This window comes from Oncorhynchus kisutch, linkage group LG23, assembly GCF_002021735.2.
Source record: "Oncorhynchus kisutch isolate 150728-3 linkage group LG23, Okis_V2, whole genome shotgun sequence".
NCBI classification, from domain to species: Eukaryota; Metazoa; Chordata; class Actinopteri; order Salmoniformes; family Salmonidae; genus Oncorhynchus; species Oncorhynchus kisutch.
Window position 1 is genome coordinate 19,030,039 of NC_034196.2, and position 15,575 is coordinate 19,045,613.

A 15,575-nucleotide genomic window follows, 5' to 3' on the forward strand; every position below is an offset into this window, starting at 1 on the left:
AACTGTTGTTCTGATTAAAGAAACAATAAAACTGGCCTTCTTTTGACTAGTTGAGTATCTGGAGCATCAGCATTTGTGGGTTCGATTACAGGTTCAATATGGCCAGAAACAAATAACTTTATTCTGTAACTCGTCAGTTTATTCTTGTTCTGAGAAATTAAGGCTATTCCATGCGAGAAATTGCCAAGAAACTGAAGATCTCGTACAATTCTGTGTTCTACTACTCCCTTCACAGAACAGCACAAACTGTCTCTAGCCAGAATAGAGAGAGTGGGAGGCCCCGGTGCACAACTGAGCAAGAGGACAAGTACATTAGAGTGTCTAGTTTGAGAAACAGACGCCTCACAAATATTCAACTGGCAGCTTCATTAAATAGTTTCCGCAAAACACCAGTCTCAACGTCAACATTGAAGATGTGACTCCGAGATGCTGGCCTTGAGTTGCAAAGAAAAAGCCATACTGTATCTCAGACTGGCCAATAAAAAGAAAATATTAAGATGGACAAAATAACACAGACACTGGACAGAGGAAGATTGGAAAAAAGTGTTATGGACAAACATATCTAAGTTTGAGGTGTTCGGATCACAAAGAAAAACATTTGTGAGATGCAGAAAAAATTCAAAGATGCTACGGGAGTGCTTGACGCCATCAAGCATGGTGGAGGCAATGTGATGGTCTAGGGGTGCTTTGGTGGTGGTAAAGTGGGAGATTTGTACAGGGTAAAAGGGATCTTTTACAAGAAAGAAGGCTTTCACTCCATTTTGCAACACCATGCCATACCCTGTGGACGGTGCTTAATTTGAGCCAATGTCCTCCTACAACAGGACAATGACCCAAAGCACTGCTCCAAACTATGCAATAACTATTTCAGGAAGAAGCAGTCAGCTGGTATTCTGTCTATAATGGAGTGGCCATCACAGTCACAGGCATTTCAACCCTATGGAACTGTTGTGGGAGCAGCTTGACCGTATGGTACGTAAGTGCCCATCAAACCAATCCAAATTGTGGGAGGTGCTTCAGGAAGCATGGGGTGAATTCTCTTCAGATTGACAACTAGAATGCCAAATGTCTGCAAGGCTGTAATTGGTGCAAATGGATTCTTTAACGAAAGCAATGTTAATAAAGGACACAATTTATTAATTCAATTAAAAATCTATATCTATAACGTTGTCAACGTCTTGACTATATTTCCTATTCATTTTGCAACTCATTTCATGTATGTTTTCACAGAAAACAAGGACATGTCTAAGTGACCCCAAACTTTTGAACATTCGTTTTTTTCCTTCAGATTTCAAGTTATTACACTTTTTATGATTTCAGATTACCTCATGCAATTACATACATTTAGATGGGTCAGAGGGTCAGGTACATTCAAGGTCATGGACATTTTTACATTGTTCAGAGCCAGTGCTTCTCAAACCTGGTCCTGGGGAACCAAAAGCATTCACATTCCCTTCCCCACACCCATACACCCAACCCCAATGAGGGCTCGATGGGTCCCCAGGGCCAGGATAAAATAAATGACATCTAACCAGTGGTTCAGAAGCTCAAAGACATACATTGCCTTCCTGTTTGCAACCAGCATTAACTAAAGTGTTAATATGCTGACACATTAGAATTGTTGCTGACAGGGTAGAAAGTGGATGAGCAACAATGTTGAGATCAGAATAGTGCATAGGGTATAGCGCTAGTGCCCTTGCTCCGTTCTCATGTGCTTTAGTATGACGTTAGTGCAATTGTTTTCAAATGGGAGAAAGCTTATCAGCAAGCAGGCCACAGTGGAGACATGGGGAGAGGCAATCATAGGAAGGTAGGTAATCAAGATGATAGCGGAGTAATGAAAACATTCCAAGGAAAATGTGGGACCTAGGATAGCTATTCAAAAAAAATGAAATGGAAATTGCATCAGATCTGTCTCTGAAAACACCAACCTTGACCATAATATTAAACGTTCTACTCAAAGTGTGTGTAAACAAAAAAAGGTTCAGCATAATGCAGCTTTGGATTCAACCACCATCATATTTACTAACATTGTTTTATGAATTGACTTAACGTTGTGATATGTATTCAGTGGAAAGGGCTCTGTGTATGTTTTACACCCTCTGTTCTTGACACAGATTTTATGTTATAGCCCAGGGGGGACTTGACCCACATGCTTTCCACTTGAAGTGGAGAAACACAATAAATAATCTGCCTTTTGTCAAGCAACGTTTTTATGGATCCAATCATGCAGGAGGCGCGCAAACAATACATACAGTATTTTATAGCGCTGTGGCTGTATATGGTCTTTGTAGCATGCATGTGGGGGCCATGTTTTATGCCATTATGTAACGAATAGAGCTGAAAATGTCAGCTTATGTCCCCAGAGATTGGTTGATCTTTTGTCTGTTAACCCTTTATGGGTGGTAGACTGTAACACAGCAAATGTTTGGTTTTGTTCATTTCTATGCTCTAGACATGGTGAAGGACATCGGTGAAGCCCATCTAATGATAATTATGACTCCGTTCAATTTATTGAAAGGAGTGAAGTGAAGGATTCGATTGAAACTTGTTCTGGAGAAAACTTCAACACATTTGTTGAGGTGAAGGATTAAATTGAAGCCTTAGCAGGAAGGAAACTCCATTTGTAGCTCATTGCCATGAGCAGGGGGTGATAGACTTCGGAAAAGCCCCAATCTGATGATGAATTTACTGAATGTAGTGAAGTGAAGGATCTCTATAAAGTCCACATGTATAGCTAAAGTGAATGATTAAACGTAAACTTTAGCTGGAGGATCCATCTGTAACTAATTTATGAGCTGAATGGAATGGTTGTAAGGGTCAAACTGTGGTTTTAGCCTTAGCAGGAGGAATTCTTGCATTTCTGTTGTTGTTTTCCTTTCACTCGCATCTATGATTCAAATTATTATTATGAATAGTACTGACGTCAAACTGGATCACCAAGGACACCGGTGGTTCCTAATGTTGTGAGATTCTTGCTCGTGTTTACAGAACTGGTTCTGAGAGATTAGGATTGGGACCTGCAATTGTAACAGTAAAGCACTATAACAAAATGGATGACTGCAGTGTAGCCGTTATTATGAGCCGTTATTATGTTGAATGGATTGCTGAGGCATAAAAGTATGAAAGTGTGTAGTATTATTTTGAATGTATCTAGTGCTGTACCTGTCTATTAATGCTATGTTTTGTCAACATTGTGTATATATATATTTTTTTTAAATAAAAAAAAATTAATAAAAAAAAAGTTTATGTAGTTCTGTACCTGTCTAATAATGTTATGTATTATGTCGAGTTTTGTGTTTAGTGTGTTACACAGGAAGAGTAGCTGCAGCTTCGGCTGTAGGTAATGTGGATCCTTATAAACTACTAACTATGAAATACACTTGGATGAGAACAGACGCAACACATTGTTGGAACTACTGAAAGCATAATATTTGCATTGAGACACCAGCATTTCTGGGTGTCCTGTGCATTAGCAGCATTTTTTACAATAATGTTGTTCCAGTGTAGTCATTATGTGATTTTTGTTTTCAATTGATAGAATAGTCTTACGTGCTTCATATGAAGGTTAAATTAATTACGTGATCAACATCAACATATTATGAATAAGTGAGCAAGGGGAATAACTACTCCAAGACTCGAGTGACGTTTGAAACGCTATTAGCGCACAACCAGCTAACTAGCTAGCCATTTCACATCGGCTACACCAGCCATTACGCTGATAGGCTTGAGCCAGACTGCTCTGTCAAATCATAGACTTAATTATAACATAATAACACACAGAAATACGAGCCTTTGGTCATTAATATGGTCGAATCCGGAAACTATCATTTCGAAAACAAAACGTTTATTATTTCAGTGAAATATGGAACCGTTCGGTATTTTATCTAACGGGTGGCATCCCTAAGTCTAAATATTCTGGTTACATTGCACAACCTTCAATGTTATGTCATAATTACTTACAATTCTGGCAAATTAGTTCGCAATGAGCCAGGCTGCCCAAACTGTTGCATATACCCAGACTCTGCGTGCAATGAACGCAAGAGAAAAATATGCTAAATATGCAGGTTTAAAAATATATACTTCTGTGTATTGATTTTAAGAAAGGCATTGGTGTTTATGGTTAGGTACTGTCGTCCAATGATTGTGCTTTTTTCGCAAATGTGCTTTTGTTAAATCATCCCCCAGCGTTGCATCGAATATATGCAAAGCAGGACAGGCTAGATAAATGAGTAATATCATCAACCATGTGTAGTTATAACTAGTGATTATGATTGATTGATTGTTTTTTATAAGATAAGTTTAATGCTAGCTAGCAACTTACCTTGGATTCTACTGTATTCGCGTAACAGGCAGGCTCCTCGTGGAGTGCAATGAGAGGCAGGTGGTTAGAGTGTTGGACTAGTTAACTGTAAGGTTGCAAGATTGGATCCCCCGAACTGACAAGGTGAAAATCTGTGGTTCTGAGGGCCCCTGAACAAGGCAGTTAACCCACCGTTCCTAGGCCGTCATTGAAAATAAGAATGTGTTCTTAACTGACTTGCCTAGTTAAATAAAGGTATAAAAAAACTTTTTTTTTTAATCAGCAAAATCTGCTCCCAAAAATACAGATTTCCGATTGTTATGAAAACTTGAAATCGGCCCTAAATAAATCAACCATCTAATTTCAATGGTCCCTGACTGTCTTGTGATTATTAATGAGTTGGACAGTCAAGAAACTATGAATGTAGGCCCATTAACTGCACACAGTGATTATTAGTGAGGTGAACAGTCAAGAAACTGTATGAATATAGGTTCTTTATCGTTTCTACACAGATTTGATTTGGTTTTAGACACTTTAAAGTATACTGACTTTCTTCACTGAACGATTGGGCCGAATGTTTGACACCCCTGATTTAGAGAACCCTCTTTTCCCAACATTTTGTCCTGTTCGTGTAATATTATAGCCTTATTCCAACATCCCCAATTATTGGGTGTTGTCCATTCTTTAGAGTTTAGAGATCTTTGTAGTGAAGTCTTGTAAACATTGTGGAAATAGATGGTCTTATGATACATTGATGGAGCCAATGTCCTTGGTAGGATGCACTGATGTTTGTATAACACAGCACTAACTAAAGACATTTGTCCCTTTACCAGTTTCTGGTAAAAGAGCTTTCAGATAAGCCCTTTATTTACACCTACAAACTGGGTCAGAGCCTCCTTTCCAGCGAATGACTTTGACTAATTAATTACGTGATAAGGCACAAGGAGAATTTGGCCAATTCTGCAGTCTCCTCCCAGGACAAGTATTCCCTTGCATGATGTCATGGAGAGTACCCCCCTGTAGCTTTGTTGAGAAAACATGAAATACAGTAGCACTTGATTGTACAGGTTTATCATGACCTGGACCAAATCATAGTTTAACACAAAAGTGCAAAATAAATCACCACTTATTAATGCCATTGAGGTACAATAGTTCAAGCAAACAACATATTTAGAAAAATAAGAAAAATGTTCATAATAAATAATTTAATGGCTGCAACATTGGAATCCCATTAGACTGCTGGCATCACGAAAAACTGAAGAGACATGCTAAAATGTACTCTGATAATACGTTTTTAATTATGACCATGATTAAAGTTCCAAGAAGAGAAGAAAGCGGACAAAGAAGCCATTTTCATCTGCTCTATGGGAGGAAATTGTTAGTCTTGCAAACACCAGTCTCTCTACATCCTTGACTTGAGAGTCTGGAATGGAATATCTTCTTCTTCTTCTTTGATGGGTTTAACAGCAGTTGGCATCCAATGTTGATGGTGTATTACTGCCACCAGCTGGATGGGGTATTGAACGAGAAAAAAATAATCCATTGCAGGAAAGGGGGAAAACCGTCATTTTACAAAACAGACATGTCAACAAACAAAACCCATCCCACTTCTTCAATCACAGTTCATTCCAAAATACGTTTACTGCTGATACCGGACCAGGGTCAAATCCCCGCCATTTGCATGAAGAAGATAAGCCGATACAGGGGACGCAGGTCCGGGTGCCTTGTGAGATTTCGCCTGCGAGTGGGTAACCCGCCTCCACCATCCGTTCTATTGGCCAGTGCAATCATTGGAGAATAAACTGGATGTTCAAGATTATCCTACCAATAGGACATTAAAAACTGTAATATCTTATGTTTCACAGAGTCATGGCTGAATGACGGTTTCCATGCATCGGTAAGACAGAACAGCTGCCTCCTGTAAAACGTGGGGTAGTGGTCTGTGTCTATTTGTCAATAACAGCTGGTGCGCGTAATCTACTATTAGAGGTAGAGTATCTCACGATACGCTGTAGACCACACTATTTACCAAGATGTTGGCACTAACACCCCACTCAACGAGCTGTATAAGGCCATAAGCTTAACAAGAACATTTTCATCCAGAGGTGGCACTCTTAGTGGCCGGGGACTTAAATGCAGGCAAACTTAAAGAAACATTTCGGACCATCTTTACTACACACACAGAGATGCGTACAAAGCTCTCCCTCGCCCTCCATTTGGCAAACCTGACATTAATTCTATCCTCCTGATTCCTGCTTACAAGCAAAAGCTGAAGCAGGGAGTACCAGTGTCTCGCTCAGTACGGAAGCGGTCAGATGACCCAGACGCTAAGCTACAGGACTGTTTTGCTAGCACAGACTGGAATATGTTCCGAGATTCATCCGACAGCATTGAGGAGTATACCACATCAGTCACCGGCTTCATCAATTTTATTTTTTATTTTATTTTATTTACCTTTATTTATCCAGGTAAGCTAGTTGAACAAGTTCTCATTCACAACTGCGACCTGGCCAAGATAAAGCAAAGCAGTGCGACACAAACAACAACACAGAGTTGCACATGGAATAAACAAGAGTACATTCAATAACACAAAAAAAAATAAAGTCTTTATACAGTGTGTGCAAATGGCGTGAGGAAGTAAGGCAATAAATAGGCCATGGTGGCAAAGTAATTACAATTCAGCAGATTAACACTGGAGTGATAAATGAGTCTATGTGCAAGTAGAGATACTGGTGTGCAAAAGAACAGAAAAGTAAATAAAAACATTATGGGGATGAGGTAGGTAGATTGGGTGGGTTATTTACAGATCGACTATGTACAGCTGCAGCGATCGGTTAGCTGCTCATATAGCTGATGTTTAAAGTTAGTGAGCGAAATATAAGTCTCCAGCTTCAGCGATTTTAGCGATTTGTTCCAGTCACTGGCAGCAGAGAACTGGAAGGAAAGGCGGCCAAAGGGGGTGTTGGCTTTGGGGATGACCAGTGAGCTATACCTGCTGGAGCGCGTGCTGCGGGTGGGTGTTGTTATTGTGACCAGTAAGCTGAGATAAGGTGTAGCTTTACCTTGCATAGACTTATAGATGACCTGGAGCCAGTGGGTATGGCGACGAAAATGTAGCGAGGGCCAGCCGGCTAAAGCATACATGTCGCAGTGGTGGGTGGTATAAGGGGCTTTGGTAACAAAACGGATGGCACTGTGATTGTGTTGCTGAGTAGAAAATTGGAAGATATTTTGTAGGATTGGTAGGATAGTCAGTTTTACAAGGATGAGTTTGGTGGCGTGAGTCTTTGTTGCGAAATAGAAAGCAGATTCTAGATTTGATTTTGGATCGCAGCTGTTTAATATGAGTCTGGAAGGAGAGGTTACAGTCTAGCCAGACGCCTAGGTATTTGTAGTTATCCACATATTCTAGGACAGAACCGTCCAGGGTAGTGATGCTAGTCGGGCGGGCGGGTGCGGACAGCGAACGGTTCAAAAGCATGCATTTGGTTTTACTCGCGTTTAAGAGGAGTTGGAGGTCCCAGAAGGACTGCTGTATGGCATTGAAGCTCGTTTGGAGGTTAGTTAACACAGTGTCCAAAGAAGGGCCAGAAGTATACAGAATGGTGTCTTCAGCATACAGGTGGATCACCCGCAACAAGAGCGACATCATTGATGTATACAGAGAAAAAAGTTGTCCAGAGAATTGAACCCTGTGGTACCCCCATAGAGACTGCCAGACGTCCGGACAACAGGCCCTCCGATTTAGCACACTGAACTCTGTCTGCAAAGTAGTTGGTAAACCAGGCGAGGCAGTCATTTGAGAAACCAAGGCTATTGAGTCTGCCGATAAGAATACGGTGATTGACAGAGTCGAAAGCCTTGGCCAGGTCGATGAAGACGGCTGCACAGTACTGTCTTTTATTAATGGCAGTTATGATATCGTTTAGTACCTTGAGCGTGGCTGAGGTGCAACCGTAACCAGCTTGGAAACCGGATTGCACAGCGTAGAAGGTATGGTGGGATTCGAAATGGTCAGTGATCTGTTTATTAACTTGGCTTTCGAAGACTTTAGAGAGGCAGAGCAGGATGGATATAGGTCTATAGCAATTTGGGTCTAGAGTGTCAACCCCTTTGAAGAGGGGGATGACCGCGGCAGCTTTCCAATCTTTAGGGATCTCGGATGACACGAAAGAGAGGTTGAACAGACTAGTAATAGGGGTTGCAACAATGGCGGCAGATAATTTTAGAAAGAGAGGGTCCAGATTGTCTAGCCCAGCTGATTTGTACGGGTCCGGGTTTTGCAGCTCTTTCAGAACATCTGCTGGCTGGATTTGGGTGAAGGAGAAGCTGGGGGGGCTCGGGCAAGTAGCTGCGGGGGCTGTCAAGTCTCCATGGACTTGACAGTGTCCCAGAACTTTTGGGAGTTAGAGCTACAGGATGCAAATTTCTGCTTGAAATTTCTGCTTTCCTGAGTGACTGCGTGTATTGGTTCCTGACTTCCCTGAACAGTTGCATATCGCGGGGACTATTCCATGCTTGTGCAGTCCGCCACATTATGTTTTTGTGCTGGTCAAGGGCAGTCAGGTCTGGAGTGAACCAAGGGCTATATCTGTTCTTAGTTCTACTTTTTTTGAATGGGGCATGCTTATTTAAGATAGTGAGGAAGTTCTTTTAAAGAACGACCAGGCATCCTCGACTGACGGGATGAGGTCAATGTCCTTCCAGGATACCTGGGCCTGGTTGATTAGAAAGGCCTGCTTGCAGAAGTGTTTTAGGGAGCATTTGACAGTGATGAGTGGTGGTCGTTTGACCCCGGACCCATAGCGGATGCAGGCAATGAGGCAGAGATCGGGGACCAGGGTTCAGACATGGCAAGGACATCAGGGTTGGCGGAGTGTGCTAAGGCAGTGAGTAGAACAAACTTAGGGAGGAGGCTTCTGATGTTAACATGCATGAAACCAAGGCTGGTCGTCTAGTGCGTTGGGGACAGAGAATAAAAGGGGCGGATTTCTGGGCATGGTATAATAGATTCAGGGCATAATGTGCAGGCAGGAGTATGGTGGGGTGCGGGTACAGTGGAGGTAAGCCCAGACACTGGGTGATGATAAGAGAGGTTGCATCTCTGGACGTGCTGGGTGAGGTCACCGCATGTGTGGGAGGTGGGACAAAGGGTGAATATGAGGCATGTAGAGTGGAACTAGGGGCTCCACTGTAAACTAAAACAATGATGACTATCCTAAACAACAGTAAACAGGGCATATTGACATTTGAGAGAGACATAAAGCAAGGCATAAAGCAACCACAGGTGTTGATTGGGGGAGCTAGCTAAGACAACAATGGGTAAGACCACAACAGCAAATCAACTAAGACAACAACAACAGGTAAAATGGCGATGAATGGGCAAAGAGGGTCGGTTAGCTACACGCAAGGCCTGAGTTCGCGGCTGGGGCCTACAGATAAGCAAAATTAAACAGAATGGAGTACCGTGATTAATGAACAGTCCACCAGGCATCAGCTATGTAGCAAAGTGATCATAGGGTCCAGTAAACAGCAATAGATCTGTACGATCAATAAGTGCATCGATGACGTCGTCCCCACAAGTGACCGTACATACGCCAACCAGAAGCCATGGATTACACGCAACATCCACACTGAGCTAAAGGGTAGAGCTGCCGCTTTCAAGGAGCAGGATTCTAACCCGGGCGCTTATTAGAAATCTCCCTATGCAGGCAAAGCATCAATACAGGACAAAGATTGAATCATAGTACACCGGCTCTGATGCTCGTCGGATGTATCATGGCTTGCAGACTATTACGGACTAGAAAGGGAAGCTCAGCCGCAAGCTGCCCAGTGACATGAGCCTACCAGACGAGCTAAATTACTTCTATGCACGCTTCCAGGCAAGCAACATTGAAGAACTCATGAGAGCACCAGCTGTTCGGGAGGACTGTGTGATCACGCTCTCCATAGCCAATATGAGTGGCTATGAGTGGCTAATATGAGTGGCTAATATGAAGGCCACAGGGCGAGACGGATTACCAGGACCTGTACGGATTACCAGGACCTGTACTTAGAGCATGCGCTGACCAACTGGCATGTGTCTTCACTGACATTTTCAACCTGTCCCTGACAGAGTCTGTAATACCTACATATTTCAAGCAGACCACCATAGTCCCTGTGCCCAAGAAAACCAAGGTATCCTGCCTAAATGACTACCGACCCGTTGCACTCACATCTGTAGCCCTGAAGTGCTTTGAAAGGCTGGTCATGGCTCACATCAACATCATCATCCCAGAAACCCTAGACCCTCTCCAATTTGCATACCGCCCTAACAGATCCACAGATGACGCAGTCACTATTGCACACCACACTGCCATTTTCCACCTGGACAAAACGAACACCTACGTGAGAAGGCTGTTCATTGACTACAGCTCAGTGTAGTGCCCTCAAAGCTCATCACTAAGGTAAGGACCCTGGGACAAAACACCACCCTCTGCATAAAATGCCAAAGACTCCAACCACCCTAGTCATAGACTGTTCTCTCTGCTACCACACGACAAGTGGTACCAGAGCGCCAAGTCTAGGTCCAAAAAGCTTCTTAACAGCTTCTACCCCCAAGCCACGAGACTGCTGTACAACTAATCAAATGGCCACCCAGACTATTTGCGTTAACCCCCCCTTTTTTTACAGGGCTGCTACTCATTGTTAATGATCTACTTACTGTACATCAAATCACATTTTTGGGTCACGTACACATGGTTAGCAGATGTTAATGCGAGTGTAATGCTTGTGCTTCTAGTTCCGACAGTGCAGTAATATCTAACAAGTAATCTAACAATTCCACAAAAACTGCCTAATGCACACAAATCTAAAGGGATGGAATAAAAATATTTACATATAAATATATGGATGACCGAAGACCGAGCGGTATATTCAAGATGCATTATATGGTATATAATACAGTATAATACAGTATATAAGATGAGTATGTAAGATATTTTAACATTATTAAAGTGGCATTATTAAAGTGACTAGTGATCCATGTGTTAAAGTGGCCAATGACTTTGAGTGTGTATAAGGGTAGCAGCCTCTCTGTGTTAATGATGGCTGTTTAACAGTCTGATGGCCTTGAGATAGAAGCTGTTTTTCAGTCTCTAGGTCCCGGCTTTGATGAACCTGTACTGACCTCGCCTTCTGGATGGTAGTGGGGTGAACAGGCAGTGGTTCAGGTGGTTGTTGTCCTTGATGATATTTTTGGCCTTCCTGTGACATTGGGTGCTGTAGGTGTCCTAGAGGGCAGGTAGTTTGCCCCCGGTGATGTTTTGTGCAGACCGCACTACCCTCTGGAGAGCCTCGCAGTTGTGGACGGTGCAGTTGCCGTACCAGGCGGTGATACACCCCGACAGGATGCTCTCGATTGTGCATCTGTAAAAGTTTGTAAGGGTTTTAGGGAATAAGCCAAATTTATTCAGCCTCCTGAGGTTAAAGAGGCGATGTTGCGCCTTCTTCACCACACTGTCTGTGTGGGTGGAACATTTCAGTTTGTCTGTGATGTGTACGCCGAGGAACTTAAAACTTTCCACCTTCTCCACTGCTGTCCCGTCGATGTGGATAGGGGGGTGCTCCCTCTGCTGTTTCCTGAAGTCCACGATCATATCCTTTGTTTTGTTGATGTTGAGTGAGAGGTTGTTTTCCTGCCAACACACTACGAGTACCCTCACCTCCTTCCTGTATGCTGTCTCGTCATTGTTGGTAATCAAGCCCACTACTGTTGTGTTGTCTGCAAACTTGATGATTGAGTTGGAGGCGTGCATGGCCACGCAGTCATGTGTGAACAGGGAGTACAGGATGGGGCTAAGCACGCACCCTTGTGGGGCCCAGTTTTGAGGATCACTGAAGTGGAGATGTTCCTACCTTCACCACCTGAGGGCGGCCCACCAGAAAGTCCAGGACCCAATTGCACAGGGAGGGGGTTGAGACCCAGGGCCTCAAGCTTAATGATGAGCTTGGAGGGTACTATGGTGTTAAATGCTGAGCTGTAGTCAATGAACAGCATTCTGACATAGGTATTCCTCTTGTCCAGATGGGATATGGCAGTGTGCAGTGTGATGGACCTATTGGAGCAGGTAAGGTGAGTCTAGGGTGGCAGGTAAGTTGGAGGTGATATGATCTTTGATTAGTCTCTCAAAGTGCTACGGGGCGATTGTCATTTAGTTCAGTTTTCTTTGCCTTCTTGGGTACAGGGACAATGGTGGCCATCTTGAAGCATGTGGGGACAGCAGACTGGGAAAGGGAGAGATTGAATATGTCCGTAAATACACCAGCCAGCTGGTGTGCGTCTTGCTCTGAGGACACGGCTAGGGATGCCATCTGGGCATCCTTGCAAGGGTTATCATGGTTAAATGTCTTACTCACGTCGGACACGGAGAAGGAGAGGGGGGGCCCGCAGTCCTTGGTAGCGGGTTGCGTCGGTGGCACTGTATTATCCTCAAAGCGGACAAAGAAGGTGTTTAGTTTGTCTGAAAGCAAGACGTTGGTGTACGTGACGTGGCTGGTTTTCATTTTGAAGTCTGTGATTGCCTGTATACCCTGCCACATACGTCTCGTGTCTGAGCCGTTGAATTGCGACTCCACTTTGTCCCTATACCGACATTTCGCTTGTTTGATTGCCTTGCCGAGGGAATAACTACACTATTTATATTCAGCCATATTCCCAGGCCTCTTTAATGCTTAAATGTGGTGGTTCGTGCTTTCAATTTTGCACTTATGCCACCATCTATCCACGGTTTCTGGTTATGGTAGGTTTTAATAGTCACAGTGGATACAACATCTCCAATTCACTTCCTTATAAACTCACTCACCGAATCAGCCTATATTTGATGTTATTCTTTGAGGCTGCCCGGAACATTTTCCAGACCGAGTGATCAAAACAATCTTGAAGCGTGGATTCCGATTGGTCAGACCAGCATTGAATAGTTCTTATCACGGGCACATTCTGTTTGAGTTTCTGACTATAGGACAGTAGTAGCAAAATTGAGTCATGGTCGGATTTGCCGAAGAGAGGGTGGGGGAGGGCCTTGTTATGCTTTGCAGAAGTTAGGGTAGCAGTGATCCAGTGTATTGCCCGCACGAGTGCTACAATCATTATGCTGGTAGAATTTAGGTAGACTTGCTCTCAAATTTGCTTTATTAAAATCCCCAGCTACAATCAATGCAGCTTCAGGATATATGGTTTCCAGTTTGCGTAGAGTCCAGTGAAGTTCCATGAGGGCCGTCGTGGTATCGGCTTGAGGGGAATATACACGGCTGTGACAATCATTGACGAGAATTCTCTTGGGATCTAAGAGAGACTAACCTGTAACCCCGCACATTGACTCGGTACTGGTACCCCCTGTATATAGCCTCGCTATTGTTATTTTATTGTGTTACTTCTTATTAAAATGTTTTACTTTAGAATTGTAAATATTTTCTCTAACTCTATTTCTTGAACTGCATTGTTGGTTAAGGGCTTGTAAGTAAGCATTTCACAGTAAGGTTTTTTTCACATATGTGACAAATAAAATGTTGTTTGATTTTAACTGCAACCTGTTAACATCTCATTAAAAGACCTAGAGCTGGGGGCCTCCCGGGTGGCGCAGTGTGCTACCAGAGACTCTGGGTTCGCGCCCAGGCTCTGTCGTAACCGGCTGCGCCCGGGAGGTCCGTGGGGCGACGCACAATTGGACTAGCGTCGTCCGGGTTAGGGAGGGTTTGGCCGGTAGGGATATCCTTGTCTCATCGTGCACCAGTGACTCCTGTGGCGGGCCGGATGCGGTGCGCGCTAACCAAGGTTTCCAGGTGCAAGGTGTTTCCTCTGACACATTGGTGCGGCTGGCTTCCGGGTTGGATGCACGCTGTGTTAACAAGCAGTGCGGCTTGGTTGGGCTGTGTATCGGAGGACACATGACTTTCGACCTTCGTCTCTCCCGAGCCCGATGAGACAAGATAGTAGCTACTAACAATTGGATACCACGAAATTGGGGAGAAAAAGGGGTAAAAAATACAAATACATTAAAAAAATTTAAATTTAAAAAAGACCTAGAGCTTTTTGTTTTACATTGCGTTTCACTTTTTATTTTTAATTTTTTATTTCACCTTTATTTAACCAGGTAAGCTAGTTGAGAACAAGTTCTCATTTGCAACTGCGACCTGGCCAAGATAAAGCATAGCAGTGTGAACAGACAACACAGAGTTACACATGGAGTAAACAATTAACATGTCAATAACACAGTAGAAAATCCCTATGTTGGTTTGAAGACTATCTATTAGTGGCAATGGCCCATAGTAAAATAGACAGTCGAAATGGGCTATAATCTACAGTAAGTGATGCCTTCTCAACATTGCTCCTCATGTTTAATTCTCTCTGTCACTCAAATAATGTTCCCTGATACCAATTCTGAACATCATGTGCTTATATATAGTAAAATTGTCTTATTTCACCAAAGAACGCAGTTCTCCAAGCTTACTGAAAATCTCCCGAAAGGTACGTTTTCATTTTGAGCCCTGACCCCTACAAAAAGACACTGTTGTTGGAGTGCTGACCATGACAAAAATAGGCTATAGATTGTTAATTCCCATCCTCATTCAGAATAAATGTATAATTGGTAACAATATAAAGATATTGAAGCACATTTGATTACTATTCTTGCATAAGAAAATGTTGTGTGTGGGGTTCCCATACAGTAGTTTAATCCAGTATAAGTACCCTTGTGCTGCCTGTCACCCTGTCATTTATGATGCAGTCCTATCACTTTGCTTAGGCTAGTCAATGTCTTTCAGGCCTATCATGCAAAGGTGTCATGCAAACAAACACTTATTACTCATTATGTTTGTACAAATACAACAACTTTCAATCAGTCATTCCCTGGTGTGCCATCACTATAATTTACATTCCAACATTACATGTATCCATCGCAGTGCCATTCTATACCGTCAAAGTACAGTTCTAGGTCATTGTACATACCATATGTAGGTCATATGGACGTCATCCACAACAATTCTGACGATTTTGGAGCTATATGACTGAGGCCAACACATCTCCCCCGGTTTTCCCAAACAGCCTTCCCATTCTTCCAAAGTCAAGGTCGCATGCACCCTCCATATAGCATTCTTGTCTTCCTTCACAACCACCGCTCTGAGACCCAGGGCTGTTGTCTCACGTATTTGGTCCTCCGTCCACCACAGCCTTTAGTGGGGAGATGACTGTCATTATTTAAGGTTGTTTTCCTAGCTTCTTGAAGACTGGAACCAG